Raw genomic sequence first — 21,722 nt, 5'->3', positions numbered from 1 at the left:
TTAATAAATAATTTTTATATTAGTAAAAATTCTCTAATTATATTTGTTTTATTAAAAAACTCATAATTAAAGGTAATTTGTGGTAAAGTTTTAGAAAAATTATTTTATTTTTTATAGAAATTAATAAATATTTTTTATATTAATAATACTTGTCTAATTAGACTTTCTTTTCTTAAAAAACACTAATAAATTGATAAATAGGTAATTTGTGTTAGAGTTAACATTAAATTTTTTAAAATCTCTTTTTATATCAATTAATAAATATTTTTTTATATTAATAATTTTTGTCTAATTAAATTTTCTTTCATTAAAAAACTCATAATAAATAGATAAATAGATAATTTGTGTAGGAGTTCTATAGAAACTATTTAAATATATCATTGTATAATGTGATAGTGTTTTATTGAAAATAAAATAGCTAATTTGCTGTAGAGTTTTATACAATTTATTTTATTTCTTTAAATATATCTTAGTCTAATTAGATTTCCTTTTATTAAAAAACCCATAATAAAAGGTAATTTGTGGTAGAGTATTAGAGAAATTATATATTTTTTATATCAATTAATAAACATTTTTTTATATTAGTAATTTTTGTCTAATTAGATTTTCATTTATTAAAATACTCATAATAAATAGATAAATAGGTAATTTGTGTTAGAGTTTTATTGAAACTATTTAAAAAACTCTTTTTATATCAATTAATTAAAATTTTATTTATATTTTTAAATAAATACTCAGATAATTTTAATTTTATTAGGAAATTTTTAATTTGAATTTTATTATGTAATTTGAAATAAGTTTTTAGGTAATTTGAATTTTTTTTAAGTAATATTTAATTTGAATTTTATGAAAACGTTTTTTTAAAAGTATTAGGTAATTTGTAATTTGAATTTTATTAGGTAATTTGAAATAATTTTTTAGGTAATAAGAATTTTATATCAATTAATAAATATTTTTTATATTAATAATTTTTGTCTAATTAGATTTCCTTTTATTAAAAACTCATAAATTGATAAATAGGTAATTTGTGTTGGAGTTTATAGAAACTCTTTTAAAATCTTTTTTGATAACAATTAAGAAATATTTTTTTATATTTATAATTTTTGTTTAAATAGATTTCCTTTCATTAAAAAACTAACTCTTTAAATATATCATTGTCTAATGTGAATTACGTGATAGAGTTTTATTGAAAATAAAATTGGTAATTTGTGGTAGAGTTTTATAGAAATTATTTTATTTTCTTTAAATATATCATTGTCTAATTATATTTTCTTTTATTATAAAACTCATAATAAATAGATAATGTGATAGAGTTTTATAGAAAATAAAGTTGTTAATTTGTTATAGAAATTTGTATTCTTAGCTATTGACATTGCATTGATCAATTGTAGAAATGGTAACATGACTTTGACATTTGGAAATATGAAAGTGGACATTAAAAAAAGGGAAAGAATCTACCAACTTATTTGATTTAAAAATTTGAATTCACAAATTTAGTTTTTGTTAGTAAAAAAAATTAAAAAATAAAAAAATATAATTGGTTATCTTTTTTGTAAAATTTTAAATACCTCCCGTTATCTTTTCTGTAATTGATAGACCATTAGTTTCCCATTGTACACAACTTGTAAAATGTGAGTGTTCTTAATGTGTTGAAAAGTAATTAAATGTAACGTGTTGATAAATGTACACTACCACTAGCAGGTCAAATTGTTTTACACTTCGCCCCATGTTTATTAAGTAGCCATCTAAACTCTTTAGAGCTTCATTGGCTCGATAACTTGCAGAGGAAGTACTTGTGCATGGAAAATCTTCTGACATTAAATATTAATTCATAATAAATAGATAAATAGATAATTTAAAATTAAGTTCAACCGAAAATCGAAAAACATTGAAACCAATAAATAGTAAAATAAAAATAAAGACTAAAGAAGAAGGAATAATGATACTTCAGAAAAATAAAAAGTAAAGAAAAAAAATAACAATAATAACTCAAAATAATAATAAATTATGAATGAATAAAAAATAAAAAAATAAAAAAATAAAAGAAAAAATCACAATCCAAAGTAAACTTACCAAATCAACCACTTCTAAACATCAATTAGAAAGAGAAAAATAAAATAAAACAAATCAACTACTTCTAAATACAACAAATTAAGAATAACAAATTTTGAACCATCCAAAATATAATTACAAAGACTAAAATAAAAATAAAAACTGAAAAAAGAAGAATGATACTTCTGGAAAAGAAAAAGAAAAAAATAATGACTTAAAATAATAATAAATTAAGAATGATCCAAAAATAATAAAATAAAAAAATGAAGAAAAAAAATCAAACACTTCTAAACATCAATTAGAAAGAGAAAATAAAAATAAAACAAATCAACTACTTCTAAACATAAACATCAATCAGAAATAAAAAAATAATAACATAATAATAACGCTTATAAAAATAAAAAGTAAAGAAAAAACTTACGAGACTAATTGTAAAGAGGGAAAAAAAAAAAAAAAAATGCACACCACAAGCCCGACCTTATATATATATATATGTTATATGTGATAGAGTTTTATAAAAAATAAAATAGGTAACTGAATTTTTATTAGGGAAAATTACATATAAATGGAGTCAAAGTTTCATATTTATTTAGAGGCTGAGTCAAAATTCCATATTTCTCTAAAATGGATTGCTGAGGTGGCACATGGTTTTTTACTATTTAGAAATTGTGGTGCCTAAAATACCCTTCCGCGAAGGTACTACTTTTTTGAACTGAAGGTACTACTTTTTGATATCCATGTACCATGTTTTTTAAACACTCGCGAAGGTACTACTTTTTCTCCGAAGGTACTACTTTTTTGAACGGAAGGTACTACTTTTTGAACTGAAGGTACTACTTTTTTGTTAGGGAAGGGCATTTTAGGCACCACAATTTTCTAAACAGTAAAAAACCATGTGCCACCTCAGCAATCCATTTTAGAGAAATATGGAACTTTGACTCAGTCTCTAAGTAAATATGAAACTTTAACTCCATTTATATGTAATTTTCCCTTTTTATTATGTAATTTGTGTTACAGTTTATAAAAACTCTTTTTATATCAATTAATAAATATATTTTCATATTAATAAATAAATACCGAAATACTGAAACATTTTACACCTTTAATAATAGTATAGATATATAATTTTTTTATTAGGAAAAAAAAGCTTCTTATTTTAATTTGAAATATAAATCAAATATATATCTATATATATATAATTAAAATAGCAGCAAAACCAAAATAGATTTGAAAAGAGCCAGAAGTCTTTTAAAATGCCCGTACATTAATATTTGAAAATTATGGTGAATTTTAATCAAAGTCATATTAAAAAATGCAAAAACACTAATAAATGAAAACATAAATACAGGGATTAGCATCACTGAGTACTAGATTTGACACCTCATCATCGTTTAGTTATCTGAGTTTTGGGGTTATGGTCATGGACAAACAATGGTGGGCCTCCTTTTTCTCTAGACCTTAAGCTTTTCTCACAACCAACACACGCACATGCATGCATCCCCGCACAACAGCTTCCAAGCAGCTTCTGTTTCTCCAACTTTCATTTGCATTATTTGTAACTCCTTTTCCTAATTATAGTATAACCATCCCATTAACAAAAGAAAACCAATTAGCAAATGGGCAATAGCCACAAACCCACTCCCGTCGGGATTCGATTTTCAGTGAAAGAATGTGTGTATGAATTTATTTAATCCTTCAAAAAAATTTAAAAAAGCCAAATTTTCTTTACATCTTCTTTACTTCTCGACATTGACAAAACAAACCATGATAATCCATCAAGGAAAGTCATGACGAAGCCAACATGAATGTACTGAACATTGGCTGGTGACACATATAAATTGTTGCAATAATTATTGTCCTATATGGCTATATACATACATCCATTGTGTAACTGAGTTGATAATTGTTCCGATCTTAAGAAGTCCTATAGGCATTGATTGTGCGATTGATAATTGGCATTGATTGTGCAATAAAAAACCACTGTCATTATAGAACTGTTTTGCTGTAGTTATGGCTGAATTACTATCTTCTTATGTACTTTTTTCTATCCTGCGCTTTATAACACCACATCAAATCTTAAAATACGTTAGGTCAATTGATTAACATTTTGAGTTATTTTTCGTCACAATAACATTATGTAGTTTGATGAAAAGATTAATGACGTGAGGATCCATCCAGTACAAGGAAAAGTTTAAGAGAGGACCCAGTTATAAATTGTCCAGTGCATGAGATTGTCTAACTAGGTGCTCCACATGTTTAGTTTAATTTGTCCTTAAAGTACCTTTCTTTCTCTGTTATTTATCTTATTTTATTTTATTTTTTTCCTTTAGGTACCTGTATCTTAAAGAATTTATTCTCTTTATTGCATCTGGATGTTAATCTTTCATTATTCATTTAGCAAGAATTGTGAAATTGTTGTCCGAATATAATTGGTTTCGGTCCTGGCCGAATCTTTCGCTTTTCTCTTACGGGTCATGGACTCAGTTCCCTAACTCTTTAACTCATAGCCTAATATATAAGAACGTTAAGAGTATAATGTGAGACAACTCTTACAGTCACAAAAGTTGTACCCTCCATATTTTATACAAGAATTATTGATGTAATCCATTTTAAATTCATTTCACTACAATCGAAGTTATTGCATAATAATGTAGTACGTTGCATTAGCGACCAAGGCACGAGATCTCCTCGAATCCGAAATCCTACAAAATATTCTTAATTAAAGGTAGGAAAAAGCTCAATTAATATCAATAATACAATTAATTTCAATATATATCATCACCACCACATATCTACGAAAGATATGAAAAACAAAAAACCACTAGTATTGCTTTTCAAAAAGACACAGAATGTTGGGTATGAAGAAAGTTAAGAATACAAAGTATGCTTCATGAATAGAAAAAATAAATCATGAATAACATCACTCTGTGGTAGATGCAAAAATTACACAAAATCACTAACTGGTTTGGACATCAAATATGCGAGCACAAGTGTAGACAGAGCAAAACGCTTGTAAGCTCATCAACAATAGGAGAAAAATAGTTGCCAAAAATGTGAGAAACTGCCATGAGCCAAACACATAAATCTTCATAAATTTTCCAACTTTGATATTCCACCTCCCATTGTAATACTTGTTGACGTCTTCGATCACTATCTAACACAGGTACTTTGGTTAACCTAATAGACTTGCTCATCCCATTCCAAAGATTGGCCACTTCTCCGTCACTCTTCAAATGGTTCAAAATAATCCCTTTTTCTCTGAGCAGCTTTGCATCGTCTTCATCGTCAATAATCCCATTCATTAATTCAGTGTAACGAGTGAAAACCAATGGCCCCGATGCATTGCATGCTTCGTATGCTACTAAGTTTCTCATGATGACCTCTGTGTTCACGTCTAAGCTGACCAGAGGGAGGTACAATGTATTTGTTCTAACATCGAAACTAATGTTTGAGATGCCACCCTCAGTGGGTAAAAAACGGACACCGGCTTTGGAGAGATCGGTGACGGAAGGGATTTTGATTTCCTCAATCATGGGAGGTTTGTCGGGGTTAGTACTATTTGAGTTAGAACTATTCTCATTTTGGGGTCTGCCTTGGGAGAAGAATGACAATTCAATCTTTTGTTTCAACAATCTAAATGGTGGAAAGTTTGAGATGATACCCAAGGCAATTTTTGTATCACTAGAAATGGTCCTTTGTTGAATTTTGAAAGGACCTCCCAAATCGTAACAAGGAGTTGTTTAACATTGCTTGAATTGGCAGAGGATTGATCTTCGCCTTCCTTGACTTCATTTTGATCCTGATCAACTTGATCAGTTACCTGGGATGATTGATGAATATCTTCCCAATTGGTCACTATCACATGGTACAAAAAGTCTAGCATGTGAGCATGCTTGGAGACTTGAAGATTTGGTAATACTTTTACCATCTTAAAGGGAGAAACCTCCTTGCAAAATTCCATTAACATGGAATGTAACAAATCATCTGCTAATTCCAACTGTGAGAATTGGAAATCTAGCATCTTCCTTAATAGGAAGAGTGGAATTTGATTCTCCAACATTACCATGTCACGAAGAATGGCATTATGAGCCGGCTTTCTACCTGCAATATCGACCAAATGGGACATCCTAGAACAAACTCTTGCCAGAGTCTTACCTGGTTTGAGAGCATAGATTTGCAGGAACTCAAGCAAGAAGGATGCATCAATTGCCATCATCCACGCCAATGTCTCGCCATTGAAATCAAGGTATTTGTGGTAGGAAGCTCGAATCCTCAACTCGAGCTTTGTCAACTGGTCCACTAGAGAGTGGAAGTTGATGCTTTGGAGTTGTTTCTGCATTCTTTTTGCTGCACCAAGCTTGTATCTCTCCGTCTCATGGGGTTCGGGACGCCAACGATGGTAAGGGCCTAGTGCAACTTGTTGTGGAATATATGAATCTGGATCAGTAGCTAATAGGGTTTTGGGGACGTTGAAGATGCTTACTGGGGTTTCAGTGTCCTCTTCAAGCTCATCATCGAGGATTCGACAGATTTGAATGACCCAGCGGTGTTCATCAAAGTTTGAGGTCATGGTGGGGTGGAAAAGAAGAGATGATGTCTCTTGTTATAAAAAATGTTGTCTATTATGGTTGCAAAGTTTGATTTGTTCAATTAATGATGCAAAAGTAGTAAAGAGTACGTGGCATTAATGTGTAGATAACACTACAGGATGAACTTTAACTTATAGGGTTTTAACTTATCGAAAATGTGTCTCTCATGTCACCTCAGTTCTCACTTTCATCTGCAGTACTGAAGAGTACTAGCTTCCACGTCTCTTCCTTTTAGTGAATTGATGCTTTTGATTTTCAAGTGAAGGGAAATAAAGAAAGGACTTTGTGTTTTTGTTTTTTTTGAAGGTACAGGTAGGTACAAATGAGTTTGACCCGTCTCCTTTAATTAAGAATTGAGTTACACATTGCGGAAATGCATTGAAGAACAATAACATCGTAATGACGACTTTGTGTATGACGTGAAGTCTGTAACTAAAAATGATAAAATAGACACCGATAATGAATTTAGAGCCTTGTTTAATGGTTTTGGATGGGAATGGGTTTTATATTAAAAAGTCGCAATTCGTGAATTTTTGAGTGTTATATTTATACTCTTTACATTTATTATTTTAACGAGCAGTGCAGTTCTAGATTTCACTAAAAAAAAGTAAAAATTAAAAAAAAAAATTAAAAAATTAAAACTGTATCACAAATAATAAATAAAATATTATATTTCTCCACTCACGTCACTTTCTCCTCTTTTCTAGACTAGTTTCTCTCTTACAGTATTCTCTTTCCAAAAAAAGATGCATAGCCTTTCTAATAATCATCACAAGGTCTAACTTTACATTCATTTTTAATTCTAATGTGACCAAAAATATATATAGAGGAGAAGAACCTAGGCTAGCTTATACAACATTTGTTTGTGCATCGATCATCAACCTCCTCTACAATGCATCAACCAATTGTTCATGACTAGTTTTGTTTATAGGTGTCTTAAATTTTTTTGAATAATCATCCATAATCCTAAGCCATATTTATGCAGAAGAGATACAAACATAATCTTAAATTTTGAAGTTATAGTTTCGGACCAACACATAAGAATTATAATTTCAGACCAACACATAAGAATTATTTACATATTCTTCGATTTTCTTCATAATTAATTATACATAACTTCAATACACACACACACTGTGTTGAAGTAAAAATTTAGAACTAAGCAGCTATGATTGCCACAGACAACTTCCAAAAGGAAATCTAAGAACAATCCAAGAAAAATGAAATTAGCTCCCAAAAGAAAATTTTAGTGGAAGATTCTCTCTTTGGCTCCTAAAAGAAAAGCTAATTACGCCACGTTTTATTAGTGATAAAATCATGAAAAACATGTCTATTATTGTCTTAATTTAACATCTAATATTTCCTGGCTTACAAAAATATAATAATTTTTTTTTTAAAAAATACCGACCAAGGAAAGGACGGGACGTGTAAGGTCTTCCGCCCCGTTTTATATTGCAAAAATATTATTTTAAAAAAATACCGACCAAGGAAAGGACGGGACGTGTAAGGTCTTCTGGTCCCACCCCGTTTTATATTGCGAAAATATTACTTTACTCTTATGTTTTATATCATATGCAAAATTACTTTTGTTGTTGGAATAATATTGGTATTTTTATTTGGTTAATTTAGTACCACTGTATAAACTTTAGAAGAGTTTTTATTTGGTTTATATTCTTAGATGTGTTTTTAAAATTTGAGTGAAAATTTTAAAAAAGAAAAAATTATTCCGACCTAAATGTTTTGGAGAGTGATGTGGCTGGAACGAGTAAGAGGCCCGTCAAAAAAATCCGCTTGCCATTCTTATCTATATATAATTTGATAATAACTTCGTCAAAAAAACCCGCTTGCCATTCTTATCTATAGATAATTTGATAATAACTTTTATATATTACTGATTCTGTCCTAAAATATTTATATATCTATTTTTTTTTTTTTTAATATTCCAAAATATATATTCCTTTTCAAAAATAAATATACTATTTTTCATCATATTCTCAAAGTATTCATTTTCCATTTACTTGATTAAAGACATTAAATTTTTAAAGGAAAAGTAAATAATGTCATACTCCATTACGGTCCTGCATACAAGTCATTTTCATCACACAAATAAACATTCAAAATTGCTGTCACATTCAATCATGAAATAAGTTTAGCACCTTACTAAGATAAAAATGAAACTTCACTCATTAATCATTATTAAGTATACTTGTATAAAAAGTTGAAATCTCAGTACATTTCAATTATTTTGGGACAGAAGAAGTAATATATATCATTTCTAAAATTTCCTTACTTAATTAAACATTAAGCGTTCTCATTATTTATCTTAATTTTTTTTTTAAAGATAAGTATTGACTTGTATTTTACAAATTACTTGCCACAACCCATGATTCTCTCATCCATTTTTTTTATTTTATTTTATTTTTTATTTTATTTTTAGGAAAGTAAAGTTTAGGGATGGCAACGGGGCGGAGTTGGGGTGGAGTTGGCTAAACCCTACTCTGGCCCGTTAAAAAATTCGTTATACTAACTCCGCTCTAACTCCGGGACGGGTTTATAATTGGTATACCATCCCCACCCCTATTCCGGTAGACAAAATACTGACTCCGGCCCTCATATTCCGTTTAGTAAGTAGTGATTCTAGTGAATATTTAGTTAAAATATATTAATGGACACTTAACTTAAATATATACTTTATATATATATATATAATCGAGGAGGGGGCGGGGGTGGGGTGGCGGCATCACTAAATCAGCCTCCGCCCCAAACCCACTTCGGGTTTTTAATTCTTTTACCATATCTATCCCAAACCCATTTATGGAGCTACCAAATTCGTCCCATTAGAAGGGGAGCAAGGCAAAAACCAGCGGGTCAGAGAAAATTGCCATCCTTAATAAAATTATACCACTAAAATAATGCATCATTTAAAGAAACATTATAACATTGTCAATTTTTCTTCCTTTCACGAATCAAATATGTGAAACACATTTTATAAATTTTCATCACACTTACAATTTATGATAATACCACTTAGAAAACGTACGTTTAAGACGCGTTGAATTCTTCGTTTGAGTATCACATAAAAATAAGTAAAAAGATTCGTATCACTCAGAATCTCTTTGGTATGAATTCATCTGAGTTTTGGAGGGCTTGGCCAATGGCCATGGACAACCCATGCATGGTGGGACTCCATTTTCTCAAGTCTTAAGCAGGGGCGGAGCCATGATTCAATGTAAAGGGGGGCCAGAGTGTGCAACATTGTGGAACAAAGACATAGCTCGCATTAGTCTTCTAGAGTCCCAGACCATGTCCTAGATTGCAATTTGCATCCTCAGCAAAGTGGTGGTCCAACAGATTGTCAGTTTGTGTGAAGCCTGAAGGTGGAGGAGAATGGAGATTCGAGAGAAGGTGAAGAACAGAAGGTTAGGGCAAGAGGGAAGGGCGGAGGGAAATTTTGGTTGTGCGCGGTGCCCTAATTTGAGGGCTGATTCGGCCGAATGTTTTGGGTGGAGGGGGGGGGGGGGGGGTAGTAAATCATATATATATATATATATATATATATTTTTTTATATGTATACTAATAAAAAAAAAAAATTTTGGGGGGGCCAGGCCCCTGCTGGCCCACCCCTCCCTCCACTCCTGATCTTAAGCTTTTTTCACATAGAACACATGCACGGTAGCGTAGCTCATCAAACTTTTGACGATATAGTGTGTTGGACTGTCCCTTCCAGGCAACTTCTATTTTCCAACTTTCATTCTTGTCCTCATATTTTTCCCTAACGACCTAACTAACTATATATATATATATCTTATAATAATAGTACTATCTCATTTTTTTCTCCATTGAAGCACAGACACGAGGTACGGATACGACACAGCATAAATGTAGTATATGACAAATTTTAAAAAAATAGAACACGCATACGGCTGGGATATGCTTATATATATATATATATATATATATATATATATATATATATATTCAAAATCCACAATACCATAAATCTAACCTCTCCAAAAAATACTAAAGAAATACTTCAATTAATTAAAAGCAAAACAAAGTTATTAACAATTTTACAGTTTACATTTTACACACATCCACAAATATAATTGTTCTGATTTCTCTTTATTTTTTTTGCTACGGTCTAAAAATTTATTTAATTCCAGTACTGAGATGAATGAATCAATTAAAAAAATAAATATAATGAATTCATAAAATTTAATAAAAGTAGAAGTTCAAAATCTCAGTCAAAAAAGTTAAACTTCTAAAATTACATTAGGTACTCCATTTTTTATAAAATAATTTCAAAATATATTTCGCCGTGTCCAATACGTGTCTCAATAAAAAATAATTTTAGGACACTTTACAGAAGTGTCTGACACATGTTTGAGTCTCGAACGCGTGTTCGACATTAGTATGAGACACCTGAAAGGAGCGTTCGTACTTCATAGCAAAAAATCAAATCGTATCAAATGAAAAAAAAAAAAAAAAAAAAAAAAACCCTCAAACCGAGTGGAATTGCACAAGTACAGTTCTTATGAAGCCAACTTAGCATTTTTGAACTTTGAAAAGTATTTCCTACTTTGGACTGACGTGGAACTACTGAAGCATTTGTTGAGTTTTGGCCGGTGAGTCGGTGACAGGTATAATTGTTACTCTGTAAAATATTTGTTACGGAGTATTTTGTTAAATAAAGAGAGGAAATAAATTTTTTTTTTTTGAACATTTTAAAAGTTTGATTAGTCACAAAATTTATTTTTCATAATCACGTGGGTAACTTTCTCATAACATTTTTTTGGATAAGATTTTATGATCTTGCAAAAATGTCCTTTAATTTATAGTAATTTCTCATCAATTTTTTTTTTTTTTTTTATAAATTTATTTTAATAAAATAATAAGGAGTGCTAAATACAGTCACGCAAGCGATTGTGCACATTTCATTGGTTGAAAAACACAATTATAGAAATTATAATTAATGCCTTTTTTCTATTTTTTTTAAATAATAAAACTTCAACTTTTAAGACCAACTTATTCTTTTACATTTTTTTTTTTTTGTACGTGTATATATATATATCCTTCATTCTTCTTTACTTACCTACCTTATTTATTTATTTTAATTTTTTTTTTCAATTGTTTTTAACTATATATATATATATATATATGCTCACCGTGTGAATGCTTTATCACTGTTTCTCCCTCTTCTTTAGATAAAGAGAGAGAGAAAAAAAAATTTATGTTAATTGATTTCTTCTTTCCTTTTTTTTGTTTTGTTTTTTTTTTTTTTCTTTTTCATTTCAATTCTTTCATTTTCTATATATATATATATATAGTAGTTAACCATACTCTTAATAGATTGTGAAACCATACTTCTCTTATCTCATATATTAACTAAAACTCAAATTTTATAATATTGCTTCAATTAAAACTCAATCTCATGCCGTTATTTTAATTAAATTACATAAAATATAATAAAAAATCCATCAAGGTGGAATATATATATATATATATATATAAAAGACATGTAAACAAAAAAAAGAAAGAAAGTAAAGAATGAAGTATAGCCATATATATCCAATCAGAAAAGAAAGAAAAAACAAGGAGACAATTGTTAAAAATAAAAAATAAAAAATAAAAAGAAAAAAAAGTTAAATATATGTAACAAAGAAAAGAAGGTTGGTTATTAGGTATAAAGAAAGAAGAAATAATTTAAAAAGGTAATTTGGTCTTAAAGTTGAAGTTTTATAATTCCAAAAAAATATAAAAGAGACATTAATTACAATTTATTTTTCAACCAATGAGATGTGCGACTGTGAATAAATAATCGCTTGCGCGACCGTGTTTAAAATTCCTCTAAAAGAATAGATTAGTGTTCTATTCTTTTAACGCAGTTAAGTTTTTCTCGCACTTCTCCCTAGCACAACTAATCTTTTAACGCTCGGATGAATTCAAACCATTTAAAAAAATAATAATAATAATAATATTATTGTAACACAGTTTACAAAATATGCATTGGTCCATAGAAGAAACATTAGTGACAATGTTCTCTTTGCTCAAGAATTGCTATGGGCTACCAAATGTGCCCTTAAAATAGACCTCCAAAAAGCATTCAACTCAGTGGGCTGGAATTAAAATTTTTGATGTTTTAATTAATTAACCATCCAAAATTTCATTATTTCCTTCATTACATGGGTCATGACAAGCTTAACTTCCACATATTTAATGGCTATATTAGGGCAACAAAAGTCCTTAGGTAAACCTACTATCTGTGTTCCTTTTTGTCATTGCCATGAAAATTTTCTCCTCCATAACTCAAACAATCTCCTCAAGCAATCCTTCTTTCAAGTACTATTGGAGGAACAGAAACATTTGAATGGAAGCCTAAGTTCAGTTTATATCCTCAAAGTTGAGAGGAATTTCTTGCCAAAAACATTCACAATAAGAATTTCTTATAAATGGGTAATAGTCAAGGAGGTTTTTTTTTTTTTTTTTTTTTTTTTTTTTTTCAATTCTCCCTTAAATAAAAGGGAAATAAAAAAAAAAAAAACCTTCTTAAAGCGCAAATGACTTTGAGTGCACCTTAGTTCATATCCAAGTATCCTGACCCAAACTCGGGTCAACCGGAATTTAACTAGATAATTTTGACCCTGTTTTAATTGTAGGCTTCCCATGCCCCCACCCTAAAAAACACTTTAATGTCGAGTCTTAATCGTACTACGGAGTAATTTTTAGTAGAAAAAAATTTGGCGCTACTATTTTAAATCTCGCGGAAAATTATCTCTCATTAATCTCTATTTAGTTATCTCTGTTATCTGTACACTTTGAGTACTAGCCCAAAAAACTCCCATCCATTTCTTTCTCAGAATCCATCAAAACCCATAACCCTCTCTCAACTGAATCTATATTCGTTCATCAATTGAAAGCCCTAATCCAACCTTTTTCCTCGATCGATTTTAGGTTTTTTTTTTTTTCCTCATTTGTACTCACACACACATGCCTCCATGGAGGCTCGAACCCTTATCTCCCTTTGAGAAGTAGGGCCTTGGTACCGCTAGACCACAGGCCTGTTGGTTGATTATAGAGTTCGAAGCTTGTTGATTGATTCTAAGGTTCGCTTGTTCTGATTTTAGGGTTCGAAGCTAGTTCACGTTCACACATTGGTGAGGAAATCGGAAAGTAAAGGATCGTGGGAAGAGATGGAGTGACCGAGATCGGTGGCTAAAGTCGAGTAATGGGGCAGCGAAAAAGATTGCATATGTGCATGATTAAACATCATGGAAAAAGATTTCAGGGCCAGCCTGCTGGACCTGGCTGCCGCCTTGCGATATTTTTTAATTTTTTTTTATTAAGGGGTGTCTCACCTTTTTGCGTGATACCAATCTTCTCTAAATCCTGTCACATGCCAACTTTCAAGAAAAATTTCAAATACATAAACTTAGGGGCTTTTTTTATAGTCACATGATGTTAAAGTTTAGAATTTTTAGATAAATGAATTCTTTAAAAATATTGACGTGGATATGGAAAAATACTATGCATTTTTTTTAAGTGCCCGATCTCCCCTTTTTATTATTGTGGCAAAATGACTCAGTAACCACTTTTTTCACCTATGTATCACTTTTTGTGCACTCAATAACACTCTTTCTACACCTAAATACCACATTTGTGCAAGACATCTAAGATCTTGTTCTTAGATTTTGGGTTCACTAAAAATGGTCACCCTACAAGTCTAGGGGTTAAATGTAGTTTGCCAGTAATATATGATACTACAAAACTAAAAAAAATCTAATTGCTGTAGTCTATATGGCCCGTTTGGACAGCTAGTGGGCCAAACGGGCATGTTAACAGATTTTCTAGACTGATCCCAAAGTATCCGTTTTTTACCAAAGAGGAGAGTTTTTTTTTTTTTTTGTTTTTTTTGTTTTTTTTTACTGGAAATAGTCCAATGCCACTTTTCGGCCAAATACCATCGTTTAGGACCTCAGAAAAGAGTTTTATTTGTCGTATAGGATGTTAATATTTCAGATTTTTTGTTCGGTGTATAAACGAACTCGGATTGCTCTCAATTTTTATATTTAGTACTCCCTTTATCCAAAAAAAAAAAAATGTCTCTTTTGGAGAATGGCGGCTCACAAATTATTTAACAAAAACCACTCCCTCTGGCCCAAAAAAAAGGAGTAGTTTTTGTTAATTATTTTTCTTTTTAGTATTATATTTTCTTTTATTATAAATATGTGTGAAAAGAGCTTCCGTTACTTGGAAAATATATTTTAAACATTTGTGTCTGTGTGATTTGTCTTTGAGTATGTATGACACAAACAATAGGAAATTTCTTGAATGAACACAAGAAGATTAATTCTAGCTTGAACGTCTCATCATCATTTTAGCACATTAAATTCATTTGAGTTTTGACGATAGGCAAACCATGGTGGGAGCGTCCTTCTTTGTTTTTTATTTCTTATTTTTATTTTTTTTTTATTTTGTTAAAAAGGTAAGCTTTAATAAAGAGAAATTATGTACAACAAAGTCTATTGAGCTAAGCCCAGGAACAAGCTCCAAGGCAAGCACCAAAGACTAAACCAAGCAAAACACAAGACCTACAGCAATGAGGTCAAAACAGGTACTACATACAAATGGGACAGACAAAACTAACCAAAAGATTGTGCAGCTCATTGTAAGCTACACTCACTCCCCAATCACCGGTATTGAGAACAGGTCTATTTCATATTAGAAACCATGATTGACCAGACGCAAATGAACATCCTTGTAAGAAGAGTTGTTACATTTCCTCCACTGAATTGATTTTGTATAACTCACCACTGTTTCTTAACTTGAGTGAGGCAAAATTTGCTTTGATACACCCTTTGATGAGATTAATAATATGATGAGTAAAAGCTGTTTTGTTCCTGAAAGCTCTTGAATTTCTTTCCTGCCATATGAAGTAGATGGCACATAAGAGAAATAGCTTATGGGTAATGAAATGCTTCTGAGTCCACGTTGAAGAGTGCCATGCTACAAGATCCTTCCAATTGTCTGGTTTGATGTAGAACCCAACTGCATGCTGAACAAAATCTCACACAATGCTGCTGAATTGGCATTTGAAGAAAATATGATCCACTGATTCACTCTTTGCAAGACATAAGTAGCAAGCATTTGTATAGTGTTTCTTTAGCATAGGTTTAGTATCCAATGTTGCTAAACTTTCTTTAAGAGCCATCCATACAATAAATCCATGCTTGGGAATATGGTGTTTGAACCATATAAGATTTTCCCAAGCAAAAACCAGAGAGGGAGGGGAGCAGGCACGAACCCAGTAGGTGACCAGGGGGGCAAATGCCCCCCTAGATTTTTAATATTTTCATTTTATACCCTTATTTTTTAAAAATTTATGAAAATGCCCCCCCTAAAATTACAATTCGCCTCCACTGGATTCTTTTTTTTAGCATTTTATGCTTCAAATTTTGATAATTTATGAAATGCCCCCACTAGAATTATTATTTCCCCACTGATTTTTTTTTTTTTTTTTTCATTTTATACTTTAAATTTTTTAAAATTTATGAAAAAAACTTTATTAAAATTACAAAAATGAACCCATCATATAATTTTGTAACCACAAATTAAAAAGCCGCCCCCCCTCACAAAATTTTCTGGGTCTGTCACTAGAGGGGAGAAATACACCATAGTAAGCTTTTGAGAATATTCAAATGCTGAACTTGGCAACCATTGAACTTGATCAATCTCATTTGATGGAGAGGGGATACTTTGAAGTTGTAGGAAAATTCTTGTGAATGGAAGAAAAGTACATGCTAAAGAGAATTTGGGATGATGGTGGGCGCGTCCTTGCTCTAGTTGTTAAAGCTGTTTTTTCACGTACAACACATGCATGCTAGCCCACTCATCAGACTTTACACTGTATAGAGCGTTGAAGGCTTTGTTTCATCCCCCAAACAACAGCTTCAAAGAAACTTCTGTTTCTCTAACTTTCATTCTTGTCCTCATATTTTTTTCCCAACTATAGTAACATTGACCAAACAAAAGAAGAAAAAAACACATTTTTCTTCACATTTTCTTATAGTATCCATTTTCTTCACGAAATTCACAAAACACGTCATTCTGACTCGAATTGATCTTGATAAGAAGTCCTGTAGGTATTCATTGTGTAATTGATCTTGATAAGAAGTCCTATTGGTATTCATTGTGTAATTGATCTTGATAAAAAGTCATATGGGTATTCATTATGTAATTGATCGATCTTGACGCTCGTCGTATTTGTGAAAAAGTCCAATCATTCTTCATGTAATTGATAATGTAGGGTATTCTGGCTATCACTCCTTTGTGGTCCTTCTGATAGTTTCTGTTCTTTGGTTCACACCTTTTCCCATATCCTGTCCACTTCAATTTTTTTTCCCATTTTGCATCACATAGATCGTTTGGTTTTCTTCATATCCCAAATCTGTGTTTTCTAGGTCCTGTACTAGTCGCTATTTTAGCCATAACTGTAATTTTTTTTTTTTTAACACATTTAAATTCTTTTTTTAACACATTTATTCTTGAGTTATTAAAAATGAATTTAAGTACATTGAAATCTCTTTTCAACTTCATTATTTCTAGTTTTACCACACTGAAATTATTTTATGAGTTGAAATTGCTTTGAAGTTGAAGATACAAGAAATTCCTCTCCCTATTTTGATAGAGTAACTCTACACTTCAAGATTTTTTATCCTCTTCTTCCCTCTGTTTTCCGTCTATTTATAGACTATTACATTCCTTCTAGAAGCTTCCTAACTAACTTCTTGCACTGGGCTTCTTTTTTGGGCTTTTCTTGATCATGGGCTTTACTTTTTCAATCAGGTTTCTGGCATGGTCTGCTATTCCTGGGCCTGACTTGCGAAAGCTTGGTTTGGACCTGGATCACTTATCCGACCCATTTTTAGTGATATAGACCTGGCCTGGCTCATGCCATATTTGGCATCCTCATCTGCCCCCATAATCTCTCCCTAATTAATTAGGGTGAGATTATCGAAGGGATCTAATCATACCTTGTCGGCTCGAGATGATTGCATGGGGAAATGAGCAGTCGGCTCTGGAGCCAATGTTTTGAAATTTGAAATCTCTTTATCTTCCTTACGTATTGGTTGCTGGGTCCACCTTTTCTTTATAAATCCCCCAATCTGTACCTAAACCTTTTTCTACTATCTCTATCACACATCTCTCATCAATCAAATCACTATTTACCCTTTCCAAGTAAATCAAATCTTCCTAGTGAGTTCCTGCGAAAGATTCTCCCTTCTCAGCCATCCTGTTGTATCCTTTGCAATCTTCAATCCTCTTGAGGTTAGTTTTGCTTCCTTTTATCCTTTAAAATCTTTACACACTTCCTTGGGATTTCTGTTCGTCTTTACCATGCCCATTGATTTAGACATTCTTCATATGAAGCTTCGACTTCCTAGTAATATTCTCATTAGGGAGTGCCCCAGGAATGTAAACATTAGAACTGGTGCCGGCCTTCTAACCGGTGAAATCTTATTTTCCCTCCTTCTTCTAAACATTATTAGATTTCCTTTGTACCCTTTTTTCTGTTATGTCTTTAATAGGTTGAGGCTTTCCCCTCTTCAAGTAAACCCCAATTTTCTTAGGGTTTTGTCAGTTCTGCTGCTTCTAAATCATGACAGAGGTTTAGATCTTGATATTATAGATCTTCTCCTTTGTTACAAAGTCAACAAGATCAGGTTGGATGATATGTACTACCATTTTTACCTTATTGAAAAGAGATTCATCTGTACGGACAAACTTGATTCTGAAAAAGGGTGGAAGAAGAGCATAGTTGGGGTTAGGGGGGCCTGGTTTGCTCCGGCTGCTAGGGATTACCCCATCTCGAGCACCTTTGGTGAATGCTTTGTTTCTTTGTACAAAAAGTTCAAAAACCACAAGAGTAACTGCCCTTGTGAAGTTTACATTCCTCGCTTCTATGATTTTCTTTGCAATTCTTTAGGTACTCCTTATAACAAACTAAGTTATTACATTTGCAGAGATATGATCAACCATCTGAAGGAATACGTTCTGAACAACGTTTTTTCTTGTTTGGAACTTCTTGTGTCCAAGAACCTTAGCGAAATTTCACTCCTGGGCACTACCATGAAACAGATCCAAATCCCCTCTTTCAGCAGGAGGAAGGACCCTCCTAGGAATGTCGCTGCTCCTGCCCTGGCTTCCTCTCCAGCTTCGGTATCATTTTTTGCCACTACATCCAACACCACTCCGAGCGTTGTGCATGCCATCAATCCAGTCGTCAATGCCTTGCCTATCAATCCGAACACTGCTCCAAGGGCTAGTAACCCTTCAAGCGCTACTGCCTTTGTCCAAAATAAAGAGTGTGGGAAAAGACCTCAGCTTGACAGTGAACCCGACCCCGATGACATTCCTCTTTCAAGAAGGATCCAACCTTCTGGGGTGGGCACATCTTTAACTCCCCAAACTATGGCTATCACTACTCCTAGAACTGGCGGAGCTTCTACTTTTCCTCCTAAATTAATTCCATTGACCCCCCGATTCATCTGAGTGGATGGGTCAGTGGTCAGCTCAAATGACACCATATTCAAATATGGCCTAACCGCCATGGCCTATTATAAGAACTTGTGGTCCCCCAAGGATATTGAGGTGGCTAAGGCGTTAACCCAGAAGGAAATGTTCACTTATTTTCCCCTGGCCACTATGGAGTTAATTCTCAATCTCTCATTTGGTAAGATTAAGTAAACCTTCATACACTGACCTTTTTGAACATACGCTCGGCTTAATTAGTATTCGTGCATTTGTTTGTAGACTCTGTTCAGAATGATGATGATGTAGAAGCATGTCGAGTCATCCAACGCCCAAGCACATAGGCTTGCCAACGAGCTTAATAAAGCCAATAAAGAAAATAAAATTATCAGCACCAAGAACGCCGAATTGATGGTGCAACTGAACAATGTTGAAAAAGAAAGGGATGCTCTGAAGAAGGATGCAAACTCCCTTCAAGATGAGAAAAACGCTCTTCATATTGAGAAGAACATCATGCAGACCGAGCGGGAGGCTCTGAGGGCTGAAAAAGAAAATCTCCAGCGCTTGCTGGACGATAAACGGTCAATGCGACAGGCTCTTGAGAAGAGAGCCTTGGATGAATGCGAAGCCTTGCTCGGAGTCATCGGTAAGGTTGATGGAGGAATGAGGGCTCTCTATGGTCGTTTATTTTGGATCGGGGCCCTCAGGTACGCCGAAGGGTACAAAGACGGCTATACTGACCGTTCTCCTCCTGAAGGTCAAACTAGCTCCTATGCCGGTCCAGATGATGTTGATAAGGAATTGAAGATCAGCCCACCTAGAGTCTATGCTGACCCTGACCCCACTCCTGCCGAGCACATCTTTGAAGAATGCCAGGAGATTGTATCTTCTGGGGTCATTCCTATCCCCTCATCTGTCCAACCTTTGGATAATCCTCCTCTATCCACCATGATTCCCCCTTCAACTGTCGTCGAGGGCGGAACTCATCCAAACGAGATGATTATTCAGCTTGACTCTTCTCAAGGAGATGTGGTGGCTAACAGTGGTGAGGAGAATACTGAGCGTGGTCAAGAGACCAAAGGAACTGATAGGGCTAGTTAGGACCCTATAGATGTGCCATTTTTTGTACTGTACTCATTTCACTAGGATATTCCATTATTGTAACCCAAAACTTTATGAAATGAATGAAATGAAGCGTTTTTGCTGATCTTTGTTCCAACTGTTAACACCAGTTGATTTCATTTTTGCACAAGTCTTTGGCATTCGGCTCGTAGTGCCACTCTTATTTTTCATTTGTTGTGTAAGTGTCTGGCGTTTGGCTCATAGTGCTTAAGTGTTTGGCGCTCGGCTAGAGTGCTACTTGTTACTCTTACTTTTCATTTTTTGTGCAAGTGTTAGGAGTTCGGCTCATAGTGCCACTTGCCACTTTCACTTTTCATTTTTGTGCCACATGCCACTTACTTGGCTTAATTGCTTGGCGCTCGGCTAGAATGCCACTTGCCACTCTCAATTTTATTTTTTTTTATTTTTTGCGCAAGTGTTTGGTGTTCGGCTCATAGTGCCACTTGCCACTTACTTGGCTTAAGTGCTTGGCGCTCGGCTAGAATGTCACTTACCACTCTCATTTTTTCATTTTTTGTGCAAGTGTTTGAATTTCGGCTTATAGTGCCACTTGCCATTTTCACTTTTCATTTTTGTGCAAGTGTTTGGCGTTCGGCTCATTCCATGGCTTGTTAACTAATCTATACATTTATAAACCTGTAATTCAAAATTAACAATACTCAAAATGGAATACAATTTCTACTCGTAGTACCTTTTTAGAGACATGGCATTCCATGGCTTGTTAACTAATCTTCCCACCATAGTCTCTAAAGTGTATGCCCCTTTTCCTAGGGCAGCTGCCACTCTGTACGGGCCCTCCCACGGTGACATCATCTTCTTGACAATCCCCACCTTCTTTTTTAGAACCAGGTTTCCAGGTGCAAAGTACCTATGCCTCACTTTTTTGTTGTGGCTATTAATGAGTGTCTGCTGATAGGATGCGAGCCTTATTGCTGCTACGTCTTTTTTCTCTTCTAGCAAGTCGAGGTTGAATTTCAACATGTTGTCGTTCTGCTCTTAACTCTATGCTAGGCTTCGAACAGTTGGAACTAAGTGTTCAACCGGTATTACTGCCTCGATGTGATACCCCCAGATTTCTGGATGCGGGTTGGCCTGGCGCATGCCCGAATGCCCGAGGATATCAAAAACAAATGGCAATAATCGAACACAGAATACAAACATGATAACTGAGAATAAATAAAATTGCTGAAAGAAACTAAAATGATAATCCAGTAATGAAATCCTTAAAATAAATTTTTATAAATAAGAAAATATTCTGATACATCCAAACCTCCATTATTAATACAACTCGGGAATCCATACTATGTGGACCCCTAGAAAAATCCTAACTGAAAAAGCGACTACATAAGAATGCTGAAACATAAAGAATCTCCTAAATAACATAATCTGGAAGAATGAAATAGACGATCCCTGCTCAGTATGAAACAATC

The 21,722-nt window shown here is 32.9% G+C and overlaps 1 pseudogene; it reads right to left on the bottom strand.

Annotated features, from left to right (window-relative positions):
* Window positions 1–4,886: 4,886 nt before the first annotated feature.
* On the bottom strand, window positions 4,887–17,621 carry LOC132281603 (putative UPF0481 protein At3g02645; annotated as a pseudogene).
* Window positions 17,622–21,722: the final 4,101 nt, after the last annotated feature.

This window comes from Cornus florida, unplaced genomic scaffold (genome assembly GCF_030987335.1).
Source record: "Cornus florida cultivar Cherokee Brave unplaced genomic scaffold, ASM3098733v1 CherokeeBrave_3.0.0_Hap2_Chr11, whole genome shotgun sequence".
NCBI lineage: Eukaryota > Viridiplantae > Streptophyta > Magnoliopsida > Cornales > Cornaceae > Cornus > Cornus florida.
This window is presented reverse-complemented; position numbering and strand designations above follow the sequence as displayed.